Source organism: Crassostrea angulata, chromosome 5 (genome assembly GCF_025612915.1).
Source record: "Crassostrea angulata isolate pt1a10 chromosome 5, ASM2561291v2, whole genome shotgun sequence".
In the NCBI taxonomy this organism is placed as follows: domain Eukaryota; kingdom Metazoa; phylum Mollusca; class Bivalvia; order Ostreida; family Ostreidae; genus Magallana; species Magallana angulata.
Genome location: NC_069115.1, coordinates 22,789,706 through 22,806,352, shown reverse-complemented (window position 1 = coordinate 22,806,352; position 16,647 = coordinate 22,789,706). Strand labels below are relative to the sequence as shown.

General features: G+C 32.3%; 1 long non-coding RNA gene and 1 pseudogene across 1 annotated transcript; both read left to right on the top strand.

Moving 5' to 3' along the window:
• Positions 1 to 16,647, top strand: part of LOC128183957 (uncharacterized) — a 442,412-nt pseudogene that overhangs the window by 353,156 nt on the left and 72,609 nt on the right.
• Positions 11,874 to 15,316, top strand: LOC128183961 (uncharacterized). The gene is made up of 3 exons (XR_008243670.1): positions 11,874 to 12,167; positions 12,562 to 12,660; positions 13,066 to 15,316. It is a non-coding gene; the product is annotated as an uncharacterized LOC128183961 (long non-coding RNA).

The following is a 16,647-nucleotide window of genomic DNA, read 5'->3' as shown; positions in this document are numbered from 1 at the left end:
GGGGGAAAAGCTACTATACAACACCGGTTCTGCTTGTTCTACAAAAAGCGAATGTAAGACGAAGTATAGGGATGTTATTTTTTAAAACAAGTAAGTACAGCTTTCTTTAAAGCTTGCATGACTAAACAAAGTATTTTATCGGAAGCATTATTAGTTAACTTAGTTGCATACATGTAGCTCTCCGTCTGGAAAAAATTCAGATTGACTACCATCCGAAAATTTCCATACAGTGGTCTACAGATTGGAAACTAACATTACCTTCAAAAATATATTTTAGAATTTGCCACTGTTCATAAATTCATAAGAGAGATGCGCAGATTCACGTGGTAATATATGTCGTTTGATATGGGATTTATGAGGTCCATTTATATTGTTTTCATTAAAAAAAATTCATTATTTCAAGCTTGTGGGTGGAATGAAAACAGTTTCACATGTTATATGACATAAAGAAAACACTATTCAAGGCCTTTCCGTCATTTTCAAGCAATTATAAAAAGGACTTTCAAAATAAGAAAATAGACGCAAAGTGAACTGCATACACGGTACATGCATGCACTGTGTATTCACATTGTATGATATGTCTCTCAAAAGTTCCTATTTTGGACTCGTCCATTATAACTGCGTAAAAATTAATGAATGAGACATTCTGGCGAGAAGTCTTGTATTACCTTGGGGGTCAGGTTAGGTATTTAAAAAACCAACTAAATCGTTCAAAGTTTTGCATTGTTAACAACGATATATATATCAGATCGAACGTTTTGGAACGATTTATAAAATATTAATCCAAAATACAGTTATTTTCAATCGGTTGATGTGTGAGCATGTGTATTTAGTAGGCAGGCATCCTTACACCCTGTTAATTAAAGATTATTCGGAATGAAATCATCTAGCAGATAGAGACAACCAAACTCCTGGCATTTTAGTTCTCTCTGTTAACTTTCCAGACTGCATGTTAAACTAAATTTATGATTTTGTTTATTTATAATAATTCCACATCAATTACTCATTTAAAATGTACACTCTACCACGCTAGTACACAATCTTGTTGCGATGACCCCCCCCCCCCCCCCCTCCCGACCGTGATACCCATTTATAAATCAGGATTACAAACGTGCTGCTTGTATGTGGAAGAAAACAAGCTGGAACTTAACTGTTAACTACCAGTTACCTATGGAGGGTAATCGTGTTAAAAAATCCAGACCTGTAAACCTGTAAATCCGAATATGCAAACATGTTGATGTGTTGGTCGAGTATGGATGAGTGTAATTTTGATCGTCATAACATTTAAAACTCGGGCATAAACCATTTAGAGTTGTTTGTTATTTACATGTACACGTAACCTGCCACTATAATAGACACTTCCCATCTTTAGTCTCTGCAGTAGTATTTCCGTTATGTTCCTATTCATCAGTTCAAACGAACATAAATTATTTATAAATCAAAAACTCAAACACATATGTAGGAACTGCTTCGCCGGCGTCTGTGCAACAGACTTAATTTTAATTCAAAAATTTTACAAGTATATTCATTTACTCTTCTGGTTCATAATCAACATTCTACAATATAAAAAAATAAAACATTAGATTCATGTACACAGGGAGGGGGAGGGGGGGGGGCTGTTGCACGTAAAGCAGCGAAACCTCGAATGTCTTAAATTCCCTAATACCTGGACACAGGTAAACTACCTGTTCCGCACGAGTACACTTAACCCCGTATACTCGTCAATAAACCAATCGAAATCGTTATACTATAAATAACACCGGAAACAATAACAACACGTGTTTCCCTTACCATTTATAAATATATTTATTTCCGTTTTCTGAAATAGCACGGCTGACATGTTACAAATCGACAAATGTAAAGTCTAGTATACAAGTTTGTCGAATTTTGACATGACCATATATGAAAAAAGTGACGTCACTGATAGAAAAGGCTAGCTGCAGGTAAGTGCGTATCGTAATCGCCGGGATGGGGACGGAATAAATAAAAAACAATATTATGTAGGCCTTTAATCATATTATCTATGAATAACAACATTTCTTAGAAGTATTATTTTTTGTAAAAATTAATTATAATTTCCATTATAAAATTACCACAAAATATGCCTAAGACGTCCTCTGGCAAACTCAAATAACCGTTAGACCCTCACCCCCCCCCCCCCCCCCGGGGGAAAAATTTTCTGATTTGCACATGCTCCCCCTTCTCCCCTCCTCGAAAAACAAAATTTTTCCTCCTTGTGAAATTTCCAGGATCTCCGCATATATTTTAAAAGATTCATTGGCGCTTGTCGCGTTCGAAAAAAAATGCGTGTATAATGTTGTCTTTTGACCTTCATACCGGGCAAACCCACTGTGTAAATATAATTGTCGTCCATTTTCTGTTAATATTTATTCAATTATGATTAAATAAGTTTCTCAAAATAAAAAGCACATGCAAACAACGACATGCGGCGAATCTAACTATATACAACTTTTCAAGATCTGTATTTGCTTATATAGTATAGTGAAAAAATGACAATAAAAAACCGTCAACCATCTCAAAAATTCATAAAACGAAATATGGACCTCCAAAAAGATAGAGGTAGAATCAGGTGCATAGGAGGAGTAAGCATCCTCTGCTGACTGGTCACACCCGCCGTGCGCCCAATGAAATATAGGTAAAAATGTCATTATCGGTAAAATGTCGTAATCTTGAGAAAATATCATGATCGGGAAAAACGAAGAAAAATCTGTGGAAAATTCAGTATAGTCGAGAGCAGAGCAATCACAGACCTCTGGAAAACCTCAGAGGAAGGATCAGGTGCCTGGGAGGAGTGAGCATCCTCTGCTGACCGGTCACACCGCCATATGCTTTGTCGTATATGAAAACGGAGAAGTCCTTAGACAATTAGGTGATTAATTATGGTCTAACAATTAGTATGAACAACTTCGGTCAGCATGCGACCCAGGGGAAGACTCTGATTGCTGACAAGGTCGTTGTAACGACCATAGAACTTACGAAAACATTACTTCAAACGAGACTCACTTTGATAGTTCTGTTTTATCAACTTGTTTGTCAGTAGCTTGCATCGCCTTAGAAACTGTTCATAAGAAGAGCATGCCCTTGCGTATCGAATTAACTGAGAGACAAACACACCATATGCAAGTGATGAAGGTATATTCTTTTATATAGTACAACTAGTAGACATGTTCTTTTCATCAATCGTCTTTGCAATGATGCGCAAAAATTAGTACAATGGTGTTCGAAGAAAACTGAGAGGAGGAGGGTCCATAAGTAAGAAAACAGATGTCTATACTATATATAATATTATTATTATAGGAAAAAGACATAACAACAATTATGATTTAGATCTAATCAAGCGATGCTGCTTTAGAAATAATCGGATTTACACATTCAGTAGAATGAACACGATGAATTATATTTCTGAGAATGCGTTGTTAAAGAGTTTACAATAGAGTCGTGCAATGAAACAATCGATACCAATTTTTTTCATATTAGTTCCAAACAATACCCGAACAATTGATAATAAATGACTAGTTAAGCTCTAATAGCCAAGAGCCCATGTCCAAGATATTTCCATCCAATCTAAGACTTAAAAACACATGTATTAGCCTTACAAGGCTTTGCATTATTAGGACTATTATAGCACAACATATCGATAGTTTTTAAGAAAATTGCATGTGTATGGCTCGAAGGCAATTGTATTTTACAATCATGAAACAAACTCTTACGTATATCGAAAGCATTTGTCTCTTTTACTCAGTGTAGGTAATAATTTTGTATTACGTCACAAGTATGACCAGGAAGACCTTATCGTTGCTTGCAAAGAGCTCGTCTCTAGTTATTCTTTATTTTTCTGACTTTTAAAGCTACATATCTCGAAAAGTTTTCAACCGATTTTAATAAAACTTTCAGAAATTATGTGACTTTATCGTCCCTTCAAGCTATAATTAAAGTTTTAAAGTTTTCATTACAACGTCACTTCCGTTTTTACGGTACGAAAATTAGGCTAGAATTTACCTTCCTTCAGTTTCGGGGCAAACCGGAAGTATTTGAAATTCTCGATATTCTGAAGTTTTTGTTTTAATTTCATAGTTTATTATCTTTGTAGAGTTTATAATTTTGAATACAAAACTGAAATTTGTTGATGGCACCTCCAGTTTTGAGATATCAAACATTAAAAAAATTTCTGAGGGTCGGCTTGTCCATGGGTAAACTCCAAAACAATGTAAGTTATTGCGTTCAAAATCTGACATGTGGTATTTAAATTGTTCTGCGACCCGAAGAGCTGAAGCTCTCCCGAGCTCTAAAATTTAGGTTTAAAAAGCTTCATAATTTTTCATGTTTTTTTAAAATATCTCTTTCTTCGAAAGAATTCTGTTAAAACATGTAAAACAAAATAACCACATGACTATATAAAACCAAGAGCTTTCATTTGACAAAAAAAAGTTGGGCTGGCTTTTCTTGATATCAAATGAAAGTTCTAGTAAATATAAACATATTTGTTCAACAAGTGGTCAGGTATTGTTGACTGTTCTAGAGGTTGATGCTGGCCTTTCGTGATATCAAATGAAAGTTCTAGTAAATATAAACATATTTGTTCAACAGGTGGTCAGATATTGTTGACTGTTCAAGAGGCTGATGCTGGCCTTTCTTGATATCAAATGAAAGTCCTAGTAAATATAAACATATTTTGTTCAACAAGTGGTCAGATATTGTTAAACGTTCAAGATACATGTATATCTGAACAACTGTGTTTTAGGGACCGTTCCTTCATCCTTTACCGAGGACAACAACAACTAAATTTTTGGCCGCATATTGTTCAGAACATTATTTTCAGCATTTTATGTTCTACATTGTACAATGCTTTTTAAAATATTTCTCCTTTTCTATATATATATAATTTCTTGCCCCTTAAAACCTAATATTATGTAACATATGATTGAAATATGGTTTTGCATAGATATAATACAGCTTTACAATGACCAGTTTTGCTTCTTTAATTGGTAACAAATTATTGTTCCCCTTATTTGAGGGGTCAGTCCTTTTTTCTTGATATCAAATGAGAGGTCTTGTAAATATATACATATTTTGTTCAGGAATAATTGAACGTTCTAGAGATATCTGAACAATTGTGTTTTAGGGGCTGACCTTTGAACTCCTTACCGGGGATACCAACAAATATGTTTTTAGGTTGCATATTGTTAAGAACACAACTCTGACAAACTTTTGTTATACAATGCTTTTCAAATTATTTCTCCTTTTTTAGATACAAATGATCAATATTTTGATTTCCGGTCCCTTGAAACCCCTAATTACTTGATTTACATGTAAGTAGATAATGTTTAGATAAACAGCTGTACAATGAACATTTTTGCTTCTGTAATAAATAACAATTTATATATTGCTCAGTAGAAAGTAAAAAAGAAAAAAAGAGACTTTAGAATCCTCTTGGGCCCAAACTTGAGGAGCCAGTCCATTGTTTTTTATGTCAAATGAAAGAATGTGTAAATTTAAACAACTTTGCGTTACATGTTTTAACAAAATATTTACACATTCAAAACTATTTCAGAAAATGTGCAAAACTTTCTTGAAAACATTTGCTGCCAATTTTCGAGCTCAAGCGAGCTTCGGCGCCTTGAAAATTTTTCAAATCATCAAATAAATAGGGTCGGCATGGAGTAATGGATTTAATTGCAGATATTTAATATTGGTTAAATATAGAGAAATTGATATTATTTGGTAGAATAAGCATAAATGTCTTGAAGAATAAGATATATTTGGGCTCGGGTCGAAAACGTGAAGAGAATTTAGGAAGCCTAGCCTTCTGTCACGTTTTCTTACCCCGCCTAGATATAGCTTAATACATGTGTTTCAAGACAGTAACCTCGTATTTTATAATTTTGACACGTAATATGTGATATAATATTTACTTTTACTTAAATATGTCTGAATGTTTTAATATTCTTATAATACTATTATAATAAAATATCATCATTTCCGGCATTGTCAAAATTAATATAAAATAGCCATTTAAATCTGGGAACCTTGACATACAAAAAAATATGATAGGACCCCTGGGATAAACAAGGAGGTAGATTTTTTTAAATTTGATCATTTGATGCCTTTTAGCAATAACTTTCATATGTGGAACAGAAAAAATGAATTTGAAATACCTCAAATTATAACGGGTAGTTATTTATTAAGGACGTCGGGTGTTCATACCTAACGGAGTGATTTTTATAATCATATAGATATACATCCTAGCAATTGATCTAGACATACCTGTTAGAACATTATATAATCATCTCAGTTTTTAATAATTTCAAAGAAAACAAACACACAAATATTTCAGGAAAGAAGGGAGATTAGCTGGTCCTAAATCAAAATTTTGATTTTCTTTGATTTTGTAAATGAACACTTTACAATATCTCAATGCGACATCACAACTAGATTTATCCAAGGCTTGCTTACCAATCATCTGATTGGTGATAATGTTCTAAACATGTAAAAGCTTCATAAATATCTTTTTTAATGAAAACGCAAATATTGCAGGTGTACGTACTAAAGCTCATGCAATACTAATATACCTTGTTGAGATCTGACACTGGTTCCCAATAAATCAACAGCTTGACCTATAAGAGAGGTAAGTAAAAAGACATTAATGATTTTACTTATTTTATGTCAGTTACAAATGTATATATATTTCGTATAAAGTATGTTTAAATATAATTTTTATGTAATAAACTAGATCTTATATAAGTGTTTTATTATAATAGCTCTACGTATCAAATAACAACTTGTTGGCTTTTTGCCGACATGCACTAGAACTTCTTTTACAAATGGAATTTGCCTTATAGTCGTTTCTCGTACATGTATATGCTAAACGCTTAATCATACTTTTTGACAACCAAATACGTTAACGCAACTGATTTTCTTCGTCAAAGGGCTACCTCTGAGGAATCAAAACCATTTTAGAGAGAATCACATTAATACATGTAGTTCGGAAAAGTGGTTATATTGGCTAGTTTTAAGTAAAATGTTGATTTTTTTTCTACATGTAATAGTTTTAATTACAGAATATAACGTACCTAAATGGAATGTTCATCAACTATTTTCAAAAAAACTTGCAAGTGCTAACCCTTTTGTTTTGTTTCTAAACATGTTCTTTCTTCTTATTCGTTTCTGTTTTGTCTTTAGTTAATAGTTTCATTTCTTCCACTAAGGGAATATGTAAATTAAATACTTTAGGTATTTTTTAAAAATAAAATACAAAAATCATTACCAATCTGTCATTATGAGAAGATGTATCTTTTTTAGCGATTATGTTTTACCATGGATACCTTACCTCCGTTGTCTGTTTCTTTTTGTTTGCTACTTTTCTTTCTACTTTCGAACTTTATCATCTTTAACTTCCATCCAACACCGATAATAATCATTATGAGTAGAATGATGATGGCAAATATTACAGATATCACATTGGCTGTGGTAATATGCAAGTTTCTGCAAAAAATAAAGAGTTGTTTTGGGAATAAAATGACCTGGTATTGAAATATGGACACTTTTAACATCATTATTTAAGAATTAGGCGTGCTTGTAAAAACCGCCTACCTCTCTTGAGATGCCTCACAGCCTTTGGGATTTTCACCAGCATTTCTGTAGCACGTTTGGTCTAAAATTAGATGTATTTTGTGTTTTTTTTTTCTTCAAAAATACAAGAAAGGAGAAAATACAAGAACGGGGACTTAAAGCTTAAATGATTTATGGAAAGTGGTACGACACAAATTAATATATTGTCTCACTTACACTTATACGATTCATTAGACCTTAAACTAGTCAAACAAGGAGGGTCAAACTGTGTACAGTCCAGTCTTTCGACAATCTTAATTTGTTTGTCTGCCTCGCTAAAACAGGCGCAGTGCCCTAAAAAGAAACATTCATCTTGTTAATAGGATATATCGGAGAACCAAAAGACTTACGGTATTGTTAGCTGTGAATACGAGGAATGTTTAGCTTTATAAATCGTGGTAAATAAAAATGTAATCAATGTTTACTATTTGATTAGAGTTGAACGACAAACACAGTCACTACATCATGTACATGTTCAAATGAAATATTGTGGGACATTACAGACTTGGCATGAACTTGACAACCATTTTAAATGTTTATTGTTATCTATACCCCAAACGTAAAAATTAAGATGGAAAACGATTACACTTTGATAATGAATGTAGAAGAAATCCGAATAGAAAAGCTACAATGGTCTATATTCTTAACTATGAAAATACCAGCAGCTTAAAGTCTTACAAAATATTACATAATAATTGTTTTGTACTTGCCGGACAATAAATATGTTGGTGCACAAACTTCTAATAGCATTGTTGCATTCTCGTTTAGGACACAATGATACACAAAGTCATCAGCTTTATTTGTACAACTTTGTAGTTGCCCTAGGTCATTACAGCCTTTCCTCTTAGCCGCTGATACCCATTCCGTGGCACTGGAAGGACATCGATTTACGATGGAAACAGTTGGAATGGACTCGGGACACATTTTTAACGCCAAGGACTACAACACAAAATTAAAAAAACGTGCACGTTAATGCCAGAGCATTAGCAGGAAATGTGTCAAATTTAAGAACAAAATTATACTTACAATAGTTGTAAAACTGACTGAGACGATAATATAAAGTATCGACATATTTCCAGGGGTTGACAGCAGACTTAAAAGCAAAAAAAAAAAACATGTTGTAGAAAAATGGATATTTGCAATACAGATAGTTACCCGTTTGTATAACATGCTCATGAAGAGATAATAAAATGTGACATCATAACATCATATATGCTAAGCTTCTCTTTTTGCAGATTTTTAGAGATATACCAAATCATTAGTTAATGGAAAATACAGTTGATTCGATACGTATTTCGGAAAAATATAACCATAAACACTCTAATATGTATCAACACTTTTAAATGCACAAACACAAGAATTTATGAGGAAACTCTATAATATAAAATCATGTCGTATAAATGCGAGTCTCAAAAGCGTTGTATCAACCTTTAGTAATAAAACGCCGCTTAATAAAACAGATATCATTAAGCATTGCATTTGCAACCCTTATGCTATAAATTCTTGCATTAGTAGTTGACAACATCAACCGATAATGATGAATTGCCGCTTAATGATAATATTTTATCATTAAGCGTCGCAATGTGACCCCTGGACCTCTTATTTCGAGATATTTTGGTGTTCAAAAATCGATAAAAGTCGTGAAGGAATTTTTGTACATGTATCTTAATATATAAAATGTCTTTGAAAAATCAATTTTGTAGAGGAAAAATTTGCTTAAGAGTTGGCCAATGATATAAAAAAACACGTACAGAAAATAGATATTTGATATTAAAATATAGTAGACGATATTTTTTTAATGTATCAGTTCATTCTGAAAGTGCATCAAACCCCCTGACATTGATTAAAAAATAACAAGGAGAGACGCATGGACCACATCGCTTACTTCAGTTCATAAAGCACTGACAAAAAAAACGTATCTCATTTTATTTCAGCACATAACATATTTAACTTTGAATACTTACAATGTACCAAGAGGATTTTTTAAAAATCAATATTTGCTATATTCATTTACAAATAGGGATGTTTTAAACAAAATTAAATTTGGATTATTGGCCTCCTTTTGTATTAATTTTGCAGTTTTTTTTTTTTCAGCATTGGAAACACATTGGTCTTAATTAAGGTGTAATATCCCTCTGCTATTAATTTTGCAATATATTATTAAAAAAAAAATCATATTGATTTTCATCAAAGTCAATATCAATCGATTCATATGAAACAAAATTTAAATGATGAGGCGCTGCTAGATTTTTCAAAAATTGATAAAATGTCAAATCATGATAAGAAGAAAACTACACTGGATGAAAAATCAAGTTTCAGCAAAACTGAAACTATATGGAAACCTTGCTGAAACTTGAAGTTGAAGTTTCATGTATAGTTTCCGCAATGCGGAAACCATTATATCGATTCAGCAAGTATCCGTTAGGTTTCAGTCAGCAGAAACTTTAGTCTAAGATTCCTGATGGTTTCCGCAATGCGGAAACTAAATTTGAATCGTGTGAAAAGTTGTGTAAATTATTATGGAAATATCAATCAGTTTCAGAACATTTCCGCTAGGTTTCAGTATGCTGAAACTTTAAGTTAAGATTCCTGATGGTTTCCGCAATGCGGAAACTAAATTTGAATCATGTGAAAAGTTGTGTAAATTATTATGGAAATATCAATCAGTTTCAGAACATTTCCGCTAGGTTTCAGTATGCTGAAACTTTAAGTTAAGATTCCAAATGGTTTACGCATTGCTGAAACTATTACTAAAATTGATTTTCAACAGGTTTAAGTTTAAGTCTAGCCTAATGATAATGAATCCGTATAGTAAGGTTTCAGCGCGACTGAAACTATATGTATACATGTAACTATCTTCAAATGTGCCAAATAAGGCGATTAATAACCTTACTAAGTAATTAATTGAATTTGAAAAGAAAAACTGATGTCTGATCTTGTTTAATGCATATGATGAAATCATTAATCTTAGGTACTCGGGCACGTGTATACATGTGTATACATTCTTTGTCCAGGTGACCTCCTCTGTGATTTTCCTGTATATTCTGTGTGGATTGCAAGGTTTTTTCTGTCAGGAGTGAACAAAAGACTGTTACATAACATATACACAGTACGAAGCGTGAGTTTATATCTGGAGCCCGGCGGGAATTTTTTTTCAATTTGTGTGCACCTGAGTTAGTAAAACTGACAAGTAAATTATAATTATTTAGTAAAAGAATCTAGCTAGTTGTATATCGCAAACAGTGTATGAAGAAGTATTTTACTTAATACACTCAATAAATTAATATACCTATTTTGTAAGACTCCTTCTTAAATCATTTAGTTATCATTTGAATGAACCTTGCGGTACAGTAACTAATTAAGCAAACAAATTAAGGTAAAGTCGTTGTAAATTTTTACAAATCGTACAAAATATTCGTACAACCTGAAGTTTAGAGCTAATTCATTTCTTTTTTAATACCACGCCAACAGATGTACACAGGAATTATTTTTTACAAATTCTACAGTTGATAATAACAAATAAAACCCACTTGGAGTTTGAGTCTAATATAATAATTGTTTAATTATTTACATGCATTTCAGACTTTTCTACATGTATGACTGTATCATGATTCACTGGCGTCGGAAGCAAATTGAAAGTGGGGGGGGGGGGGGGCTAGACTAATCCTCAGAAATATTGAGGAAAAACCTTAAAAAAAAACCTAATTCCCAAAATCATGAAAATCCTTATCCGTGGGGGGGGGGGGGGGGGGGGGGTATACCTATACTATATACTTCCGAAAATAAATAATAAATTTCCCTACCCAAATTTTTCCCCCCAAATCATGAAATTCCTAATCCGTGTCGGGGGGGGGGGGGGGGGGGGGGCTAGTATATCTATTACTCCAACTTCGCAATCTTTCAAGGTAAATTTAGGAACAATTACATTTCCGGCGAGAAAAAGTGGGGGGGGGGGGGGGGCTATGTGCTTATTGGTTAAGTCTAATATTTTGAATAAGAATATGACCGTGCTTAGAATCGCGGTGAAAATTGGACAAGTCAAGACTAACTTGTCAGTAAACTATATATGGCTCTATTATAATCATCAGTACATGTAAATAAAATATAGTTAAAGACAAAATCTGATACATATGTCTCATTAAAACATGTTTAATTTCATTAGACATTTGTAAACAAACGGTCGGCCATTTTTTTTTTGGTTAATCACGTGTTACAAATACAAACACACGCCAATGCTTTGTCGTATTTAACCAGGAAATACTGACTCCGACAGTTCTTATCTAAAATAAATATACATGTAAAAAGTATACTATTCGGTAAAAAATGATAATTTTGATTAAACATTATTCATTTTAAACTATCCCAAGATACACTTTTCCAAGATTTAGGGGGTTCTGATTGGTCAGTATTGGCGCACTTTATGATTCCGAGCGAAGGTTAAAATGGACAAGAAGGTGCTGTTGTAAAATGGAGAATTGAGAAGCATTAATAGCCTCTACAACAAGGAGATAATGCAGGAACGACGAACTCATGTCAAGGTAACTTAATTCACAATATAGATACTCCCAATAACATTTTCAAGGCTCTAATTTATCTCTCATTTGTAAACGAGATCTCGCGCCATCAAATCAAGATGGCGTCATTTTTTCAAACTTGGTTCGGCGTTTTAATTTTTATTACCGTATCTCTTTTAAATATACGTTTTGACCAAGTTAACCATTAACCAACTTTATATGCATGATAATCATGATTATCCAGGGTATACACATATATAATTATATAAACGTCCCTAATATATATGAATGCTTGGTTGGTAAACAAGACGAACAATGAATCTTTCGCACATTATACAATTTACAAACTCTAAATGTAACGAAAAAAAATTATTAATTAAATCCGGAAAATGAAATCTTTCACGTTTTTCTTTTTCAGCATTGACAGCATACAAAGTCAATGTTTCCGGTGATTAGTTGCTCCTCTGTTCGGTGATTCGGATGAATGTTTTGACCAGCTGGACGATGTGAACGCAAGGTATTGCTTTGAAATTGATTATTTTCACCATTAACTTATACATGTGTTGGATGTTTATAATTTACTGAAGTAATTTTTGGGAAATCCAGGTCTAAGTTCTTGAAAAGGAGGTTGATGGGGGGGGGGGGGGGGGGTGGTGGTGAAGCACACTTATTGTTGATAAGTTTTTCCATTGTTCAACAAACAATAATTGAATCAAAATGAAAATAACATAGCTTCAAACTTAAAATGAAACATTTTAGACCAGATACTACTGTAGCCATTATATGACATAGTTTAAACAGCAACTGACAACTGCATAGTAGCTTCTGTATTCAGAATTTTATTCAGAATGCTTTTATTACATGTTAGGCTGAATGTTTATTGTTTAAAAATCTAAATGAAACTTTATTATTCTTGTTTAAGATAAATAGAACAGACATAAAGTACAGCCCAGTGAAAGGAACAAGTTCATCGCAAGAAGAAGAATTTTAATGCTACCACTGTCCAGAACTATTAAGTCTGCTGTAACCATGATGTGATCATATGAGTGCTTCACCGGTCTGGACAATGCTCGAAAATCCCCCAAAAAGGCCTATTTCCATAAACTACAACTCGGGTTACATCAACAACAGCCAAGGACACTCCTTATTGATTCGAATGGACACATCTCTACGACCCGACTAAACCTCTGCAGAACAAGACTTTTTAACTGTAAAGTATTCTCATTTCAAAAAACCTATAAACTATAAAAGTACTTTTTTTATATGATCAAATACCAGTATATTACAATGTCTGTCTGTAAGCTAGAATCTTAGAAAATCACATGGTTTTGACTTATTAAATAATTGATTAGATATTAACTTTCATTTTCTTAAATAATTTGTTATATTTGCAAATATTGCATAAAATATTAGACTCCATGTAACATTTATCCTCATACCTCCAAGTTGATAAGTGTTAACTACTTTTTTTTCCCATTTTCTTTGTTTAAACATTTATTGATACCTTAGTTTTTATTTGCAGCAATATATGAAAAATTAAGAAACCAATCTTAAATGTAAAAACACTGCATTAGGAGATGAATGCATGGGTCATAGAAATGATAAAATACACCAAACAATATTCAATTATGTCGTATATGAAAATATATAAAGACAACAAATACCCCATGTATTACAATTTTTATTACTTGGATGGAAAGTTGTTTCCATGTGGGTTTTATTTTAATCTGTGTTATGTAACTAATATTGGAATTAGCTTTTATATCATAAGTAAAATGCTGGTATTGATGAGAATTGTAAGGTGAATGATCTGTGTGATACTTTGTATTTTATACATTCATGCTACAAAAAGCAAGTACATGTACATGTAGTAATACTTGTCATATATAAACAATGTATATTTTACTTCATGTCTTGGATTTAAAAATATTAATGTAGGTAAAGTAGTGAAATGTAGGAAGGTAAACCGTGTGTAAAGAAGAATATTCATCAGGAATGAAGTGTGTTGCAATCAGCATAATTAATTAAATGTGTACATCATATTTTTGCACATGATTTGACAGACTGCTCCATTGTTAGCTTTTTATTGGCCAACAAGCTTTTCATATCTCCCTCTGGGTCATCTATTAAATACTGACAGGCTTATGATATTAAAATCTGATCAGTTAGTACATCATGGGTGGAAATGAAAAGTTCACTTTGGACTTAATGGATTATCAAAAAAATGATATCAAATCCTGTTCTATTGTAAAACATTAGATTATATTACTAACAAAGAAAAGGTTTATCCCAACTTGTAAGTGGGTCACTTTGACCTCATTTTGGAATTTATTGACATATTCAAATCAAATCTGGGTCATACCTCTATAGTCAACTACTATCTTGTAGTGTATTTTTTTTTTTTTTTAAAAGATGGATACTATAGACTTTTCAAAAATATTTTATGGTGTACATATTCATTGTAGTTCAAAACAAATTGAGACAAGTGTATCATGTTCATGTAACAGTGAAGTTTTCTTTGTTTATTCATGTACGTGCAGTTATTTTGTAAATTGCATTCATATTTTTAAAAAAGTAAGATCTTTGTTTCATTTTTAAAGGGAGATTTGATAGGCATTTAATCGAGATGAAAAAAAATACAAATGTAAAGATTTCTATGGGAATTTTTTTCTTGTGCAATTTTATCATTTTTTAGATAAAAGTCCCTAATAAGGGAATTGCCATATGGATGTTTTTCCATTATTGTATCTTGGCTGTATTTTATTTATTATTGGAAACAATTTCAGATTTTTGAACAAAATAAATTTGGAACTGTTTTAAATTGTTTTGTTTTTACATAAAGTAGAAACCTTGCTCAGCTTTTGTGAAAGCAAAAATATAAAAAGTTTCAGTAAGTTTCAGTTGCGGAAACCCTTTGTAAACAATATGTATCCCAATTGTATATGGAGGTTGAAACTATGCAGAAACTTCAAGTTTCAGTAAGTTTCCGTCGCGGAAACCATTTGTAAACAATATGTATCCCAAACGTATATGGAGATTGAAACTATGCAGAAACTTCAAGTTTCAGTAAGTTTCCGTTGCGGAAACCATTTGGATTCATGGACAGCCTAAGTTTCAGCACTGCGGAAACTTAATGAAACTTGAAGTTTCCGTGCTGAAACCTGTCGGAAACTGAAAGTAACCTTAAGTTTCCGCAGAGTTTCCAAAGGGTTTCCGCAGCGCTGAAACCAGATATTTCATCCAGTGCTAGACATAGTGATTAGAAAAAGCAAAATTTTACCATCGCAGCATAAAATTAAAAATCTAAAATGTATATGAAAATAATATATAGTTATATACATTTTCAATTCATATTACAAAACATATTGAAGCGCTGCATTTTAGTTCAGAATAGCACTTTGTTGTATAGGTTTGCAACAAAACTTGCTTCAATCAGCAAGAGTTATCTTTCTTTATCATAGACTATTGAAGGTTTTACATACATGTTTTACATACAGTGCATGATATATTGCCACAGTTTCTAAATTTTCAGAAAATGTTTTCTGTTTAAGATAATAGTAAATGGATATATATTTAAGAAATCCTAAAATGTAAACTAGAGCATATTGTTATGTAACACAAAACGGGGATCAAGTGAATAATCTTTCAGTAATTTGTATGATATCAATATAGGGATACATTTTCTTGAATCAAATGAGATATTATGTGGGTTTTTTTTTAATTTGTGTTCCCATATCTGCTCCCTCAGAATAGAAAAGCCTTATTCAATTTTAAACATTTGAAATGGTATGTTTCAAACGATTATAACTACATATAAGTCTAAAATTTGTAATTGTCTTGGTCACATGTTCCCCAGTTATAATTCATTCAGCTCTGTGAACGAGCTATAGATAGAGAAATAAAAAATAGTCCATCAAAATATTCTCTGGCCTAAAACATCAAACATTTACTGTACATGTACTGAACAAGTACATAAAATTTAGTTATATTTGAAAAAAGAATTAATCCATCGGGAGGGGTAGGGGTAGAGGGGGGATGAATGGTCATGTAGATATTGCCTCATAAATACTTTATCAGACTGATACATTTCTTGTAATATTTTGTAAAATTTCTCTTTACTTTTTTGCCCTCTGCTTCAAAAGTGCCCTGGGGTTCAGTTCGTTCCGTTCAAATTGTCTTTTTCTATATTTGAATTTAAATAAGTCTATCGCCTTCCAACATAAATTGGGACTAAGCAACACCTCCCTTGTTGTTACATGCCTCAATAATTGTGAGTTAACAGAAACAAAGTGATATTATTTTATATAGAAGTTATCTCTCTTATCAGAGGGACAATCCAACTTAATATATTCATATCCAGAATTAAATTTCAGGAGATACAGGACACTGATCACGTGGCTATCATTGTTTTGCTGCATTGATATGCTTACTATGTTAATTGTAGGAGGTCATAATATTATTGATTTAATTTAATGATATTTCAAACGTCAAACATAATCTTTTT